The following is a 6,736-nucleotide window of genomic DNA, read 5'->3' as shown; positions in this document are numbered from 1 at the left end:
GAAGTGACCTGCTTATTCATTACAGCTCTGTCTTAATGAGGGGCATTCTGGCTGCAGGTATCGGAAACATGCTTCCAAGTTGCATAAGGTAGTTTGTCGTAGAGTCATGGAGAGCTCTCTCAACCCGAGGAGAAAGAGAACAACCAGCATCAGAGAGAGGAGGGGCACCTTACAGGGGGAAGCGATCAGAGAAGAAAACTTTCTGAAACATTCTCCCTCTCTCTGGATCCCCCCCACGCCCCTCCACCCCCTCTGAGGCTGGGCTGTCTCTCTTTGCTTCTCCGACATTCTCCTGTTTCTCTGTGTCTGCACTTCTTTGGGAATTTGGGTGCCACACAATGTTGGCCTCAGCTCCTGAGTTCAGGTCACCTCCCTCCAGATGAACATTCCAGAAGGAACAAGACCAGCTCTGTTCTAAGCGCATTTTGGATAAATTGAATCTTGGGGGCTCAGTGTTAGTCTGGTGTCTACTCTTGATTTGACTGACGATGGTTGGGTGTGGAGGAACAGTCCCCACACGTGGGCAGCAGCCCACATTTGTAGGTTTTGAAGCAGTTTTCAGAGCAGTGGGACCTTTGTGAATTGAGTAAGTGCTCCCAAAGGTATCTTTGATAGATCCATTAAAGCCTGCCCACAGCGTGAGGGTCTTAGATTAGAGAAATGTGGTCTGGAGTGAAGGAGGGAAGGTGGCTTGGTGGGGAGTTCAGAGCTGGCTTGGCTTGGAAGGCTTTCAACATTAGAGCAGTTGCAGCAAATGAGGGTGAGACACAGGGGGGAAAGAAAGCCCTGAAGACTAACACCGCATGGAGAAGGTCTTCTGGTCTCTAAAGCCACTCTCTCCAATCACTCGGGTGACTCTCCCCCTGTACTATTCTGATCACTGGGAAAAATCAGCAGCCTTCTTGCTCAGGTTACTGGGTAACTTCTAGGGAACATTTGCAAAGGCTTGGATAATCCAGCAATTTTGCAAGTAAGATATGAAGCATCATCCGTCCATGAACTATGAACAGTTTTCAGAAAAAAAATCAGTGGCCAAATATTTTTGAGAATCTCAAGGCGAGGCAGACTTCAGTAGGAAGTTTTGCTGTAGTAAGGTTTCTCGGGGCTTCGTGCTGCAGAATCCAGTCTCTCCTCCTGCCGGTGCCACCTTCATGGGCACCAAAGCTGATGCCCTAGAGCAGCCATGCTGCCCACATTAGGTATCCAGGAGGTGGGTTAAAGTACTTACTGAGATGGACTATTTTGAGAGGTTTTAGCAAAATAGCTCTTGTAGTTACAATTCTGTGCTCTGAATGACTCCTTCTTCTGGCCACTAATATTCCACAGGGTCTGTTCATAATAAGGAGCTTCTTCACCTGAGATGAGTTCTCGCCCAGAAGCCGCTTCCATCTTGCAGAAAGGATCTTCCGTCTGACCAATGGTTCTCCAAGCACACAAGCTTATGTTGAAACTCCTAGAGTTGACACAGCGTGCTGTCAGTTTCTAGGACTCATCAGTTTCACCTCTATTTCCTTTCCCCCCATTTCTGCTCCAGGTAAAGCCACGGTCCACACTGTCTTGTCTCTCAGATTGGGACGCTCTCCTACTTGGTCATCCTGCCACCAGCCCTTCCCGTGTATAAGCCAACTTGCATACTACTGCTGACCAGTTTCCCCCCAATACAGCGCTTCTTCTTTGACTATAAAGTCCAACCAACCTTGGCTCCTAATATGCGACTATGTACTTTTACAAATGTATTTAGAAATTTTCTCTATTTAGAAGCTACAGTCCAAGTGGCTTCTTGCTGTGCTCCATGTATGTACCAAGCTCTCAGCCTTGATAGTTTTACTTACAAGGCTTCTCCGTATTAGAATGTCCCCTTTCCTTCCAGATCAGCTGAATAACTTTCCTTATTTGAGTTATTATTTACATTAACATATTCCTTATTATAATATTTCCTTACGTTTTTCTCCTCAAACACTATCCTTCAATAAAGATTTCCTTAGTGCAACTATTCAGAAAAAAAATATTGTTTCTATTCACCTCACATCGTAATTTACGGAAACCCCCCTTTCGGGTACCTATTTCTTCTACCTTTGATTGTAATTGTAAGTGTGGTTATATATTTTTCCTTCTAGGGGTTATGTTACTAGAAGAAAGATATCATTAAACATATTTAGCTTTGTTTTCTTCCTTATACTTAACGCATTATTCAAATTGTCCTATATTCTAACTAGTAATTTTTCTAATAAAATTTAAATAGATTGACATGCTAAAAAAAGTGTTGTGTTTCTAGAAATCTTACTCATTTTTAATTAAGCAAACTTGCAAGTTTTTGCTATCACAAAGTTTCTGCTACGGAGATTGGATTAATGTTGCCACTAAGGATAAAGCTTAGCTTAACGCATTCAATTATCTGAATCTGTTGGATGTGATTAAAGAATGAGTACTGGTCCTGTCAAATTGTTTTCCAAATTAAATTAGTTTCATGAAGGCCAACGAATACAATGAACTAAAGAATGGGGTTTAGCTAAGAGGATGCCAGATTCTTCTAAAGTATTTATATAACCAAGTGAATTAAAGGATAGGGTGTCAAATTCAGGGCTCTGCTGAAACTTCTGATAAGGAGAGTAGGAGTTACAACATCAATTATAAACACCCAGTGGTCTAGCCAGAGAAACAGTCCAGGAAAAAGAGGGAAAAAAAGACTCTTGTGCTTTTCTTTTTCAACTAGGGATTTGATTTAGTGCTACATGTCTGTAACCACCAGTCTGAGGAAGAAGAATTAGAATAATGTAAATTAAAGGGATTAATTAATTATTAATTAATAATAACCAACACCTACTTAATGCTTGCTAAGTACCAGACACTGTTCTCACAACTCTGTATGGCAGTACCACTATTAACCCTTTTTCTCACTGGAAGAAAACTAAGGTACAGACAAGTTCAGTAATTATTCAAAATCACACAAGACCACACCTGAAAAGACTGAATTTTAATTCAGGCAATTGGGCTCCAGGGCTTTCCATCATTATACTATACGCTGTTGCTTTCCAGATAAAATTATCTTCCCCAACTTATCAAATGAGAGAACATGCCAGAAAATAAGCAGGATTCATTCTTACCCGTTTCTTTGTCAAAACCAACATCTATTGTGGAGCTACGTTACCCACAAGGCACCACTCCAGGCACTGGAGATGCAGTTAGGAGCAAGGGGAAAGAAGCCACTGCGTTGAGAGAGGCTCCAGGCTGGATAGGCACACAGATGACAATGAAGTGAAACAGCAAAGAGGCAACTAAGTTAAACACCAGTTCAAAGAAATAAAGCAAATTAGAAGAAGTAGAGAATGTGTACAGAAATGGAGTAAGGGGCCCTACTTCAGTTGGTTTGGTCTGGAAAGGCACACCCAAGGAGGGGTCATTCAGCCAGGGGAGGGAGGGAGCATGCCACCTGAGAGGTGCGTAAGCACCCTCGTACTAGAAGACGGTAAGACCCACGCACCTGGAGCTGAGTGAGCAATGGGACAGTCTTAAGGTAGAGAGGAGACAGAGCAACTTTTTCTGAAGGCCAAGGTAATGAGTTTGAGGTTCGTTCTAAGTATGATGGGAAACCATTACAAAGATTTAAACTGGGGGAGTGAACTGATCTGTTTCACATTGAGAAAGGTTCATGGTGGCTCCAGGGTGAAAAAATTGGCTGTAGATTTGGGGAATGCATGAACGGATACATAGAGTTTATTTAGGGACTTATTTCAGTCTTCTAGTCTAAAGGAGATGGGGAAAGAGTGGTGGACATGATGAGAGATGATCAGATTCTGTACGGATGGTGAACGCAGAGTACACAGGACTCTTTTGACATTCTCTCCCTCCTTCTGGAATTCCACTAATGCATAGGTGTTTCTCCTAATAATATTCCATAATTCACAAAGGTTTTCTTCATGTTTTCCTTCTTTTTTTTTGTTTTCCTTTGGTGGGATAAGAGAGCCAAAATGCAATCAACAGAATAGGAGAAGATATTTGCAATACATGTATTTGACAAAGAGCTCGTTCAGAATTTAAAATTAATAATAATAAAAAAAAAAGGAATACAAAGCAATAGGAAAAGGGGGGGCTTAGACTAAAAGAGGTACTTCAACAAGAGAATATTTGAGTATAATCTAATAAGAATGAAAAAAGAGAATCAACATTCATCCAGTTAATGTATATTAAAACCCACAATAACTTAACACTGAATTCATGCCTAACACAACATTCATTCTGCAGATCAAGGAGGAATTTTGACTTTCAAGTCTTATGATTGAAGAACCACATTTTATAAGGCTTTGGCTGCCACAGACAGTGATTCCTCTGATGGATCTGGGCAAAGGAAATTAAGAACCTTCTGGAAAGTGTTCACCATTCTAGATGCCATTAAGAACAATTGTGATTCATGGAAAGATGTAAAATTATCAACATTCCCAGGAGTTTGGAAGAAGCTGATTCCAACCCTCATGAATGACGTTGAAGGGCTCAAGATTTCAATGGAGGAAATAACTTCAGATGTGGTGGAAATAGCAAGGCAATTAGAATTAGAAATGAAACCTGGAGATGTGACTAAATTGCTGCAATCTTATGATAAACCTCGAACGGATGAGAAGTTGCTTCTTATGGATGAGAAAAGAAAGTGGTTTTGGAGATGTAATCTACTTATGTGAAGATGCTAGGAAGATTGTTGAAATGACAACAAGGGATTTAGAATACTACATAAATATAGTTTATAATGTAGAGGGAGGATTTGAGAGGATTGATTTAATTTTGAAAGAAGTTCTACTATTCTAAGATGCCGCCAAGGAGCAAAGCATGCTAGCAATAGAGAAACCATTCATGAAAGGAAGAGTCAACGGATGTGGCAAATTTTATTGCTGTCTTATTTTATTAATTTTTCACACACCCCAATCTTCAGCAACCACCACCCTGATCAGCCACCAGCCATCAACAATGAAGCAAGACCCTCCACTGGCAAAAAGATTATGACTCACTGAAGGCTCAGATGATAGTCAGCACATTTTAGCAATAAAGTATTTTTTAATTAAGGTATGTACGTTAGTTTTCTCAGACATGATTCTATCACACACTTAATAGGCTCCAGTATAGTATAAACATAACTTTAATATGCACTGGGAAACCAAACAATTCGTGTGGCCCACTTGATTGCAATATTTGCTTTACCGTGGTGGTACCCAAACCCACAATATTTCTGAGGTATGTAACTCAATCAGTATTGGCAATGTGACAGAGTGGTATGCAGGATTTAAGATCATTCTCTATATCAGAATGAAAAGAAAAAAAAGCATAGAGAGACACACTTTTTTTTTTTTTATCTTCCAATGTTGGGGTCATAACACAACATTCTCTGCCTTACCTTTGATCGATACATATGAATTTTGATGAGTATGCTAACTATCCATCCTCCCAAAAACAATGCTGCAAAAATATTCATACACATTCTTGTGGATGATTGGTTCCCAAAGCGGGGTTGTTCATGTGTCTGAACTGTATCAGATCGTCAGATAACTTACCAAACAGATGCAGCAGTTCTTCCTTGCTCTGTGTTAGTCCCCACCACTCCCCATACCTTCCCCAGAACTTACGAGCCTTTTAAGACATTTCCTAATAAGATGGATGAAAAACGGCATCTCTACCCATTATATTAGAAAATGTTATCATTATATGCAATTATAACCTAATGACATTTAGAAAGTTATAAAAGTGTTATAGTTTTAATTCCCCTTTTAACTTGTGTGGTTGAGCATTTTTGTGTATGATGTGGCAATTTCAACACTATTTTCTGTGAATTCCTTGTCCATCTTACCACCAAGTTATCTGCAGTTTTTTTTTTTTTTTTCCTGACTATCTAGTAGGGCTTTATGCTTAATGTTGTAGACTTTTACTGGCTGTGTGTTGATCTTCAATTTTTCATTTATGTTGAAAATGGAGTAAAAAATCTGACTGGCATACTTTGCTGACTTATTGCTTTCTGGTTTGATTTTCTTTGATTTGGGAGTTCTCCAGTAAAAGGGGAAGGTGCCTACTACAAGGCAAGCAGGGTGTGGCATCCTTAAGTAACCCTGCAGCGCTGTTCTCCCCCCGGACTCTGCTGTGCCCATAATCTCAGGCTTTGGGATCTCTGTCTGGTTCATCGGGCCAGCAAGGCTCCTCCCATCAAATTCCAAGCTGGGGATCCCTCTGCCCTTTCCCTTCAGACACCACTCATCCATCCACTTTCTTTCTCCAAGGACTGTTTTGAAATTTCTCATCTGCTAATAGTTTCCCATCCTATTATCTTCTTCTCATGGGTTTTACAACCTATTCATTTATTTTCTAAATGTTAACATCTTCCTGGGAGATTAGGAGGTAAATTACTTTCATACACCTATCTAACAAGACATTGAACCAGAAGCCCACCAACATTTTTTCAAAATCTGTTTTTCTGGTCTCTTAAATTGCACAAGTAATTAATTTTTCTTTCTTTTATATAAAATATAAAATCTTATTCTGATTAGAGCATTAGCTTTCATATGAAATGCTCCCATTTTTGTTAATTCCTATGTGATTTAGGATTTCAGTTCTCATTGTCTTTTTGATGGAGGATTTTATTAGGCTGACTCACGTGGATTACCATTTTTGTAGGTCAAAGTGGTAAAATACCAAAAATTTCATAAGATTCAGATTAGGCTGGATGTTTCCAAGCTGTTCAATTTTTTTTTGAGTATTTTTG

General features: G+C 39.8%; 1 long non-coding RNA gene across 1 annotated transcript in view; it reads right to left on the bottom strand.

Annotated features, from left to right (window-relative positions):
• LOC116658123 overlaps nt 1-5,635 on the bottom strand; it is a 9,543-nt gene extending 3,908 nt beyond the window's left edge. Inside the window, exon 1 of the long non-coding RNA XR_004313295.1 lies at nt 5,624-5,635. This is a non-coding gene — a long non-coding RNA (uncharacterized LOC116658123). The remainder of the gene's footprint in view (nt 1-5,623) is intronic.
• Between the last annotated feature and the right edge of the window lie 1,101 nt (nt 5,636-6,736).

This window comes from Camelus ferus, chromosome 20, assembly GCF_009834535.1.
Source record: "Camelus ferus isolate YT-003-E chromosome 20, BCGSAC_Cfer_1.0, whole genome shotgun sequence".
In the NCBI taxonomy this organism is placed as follows: Eukaryota; Metazoa; Chordata; class Mammalia; order Artiodactyla; family Camelidae; genus Camelus; species Camelus ferus.
The sequence above is the reverse complement of the archived record's forward strand: the minus strand, read 5'-3'. Positions and strand labels throughout refer to the sequence as shown.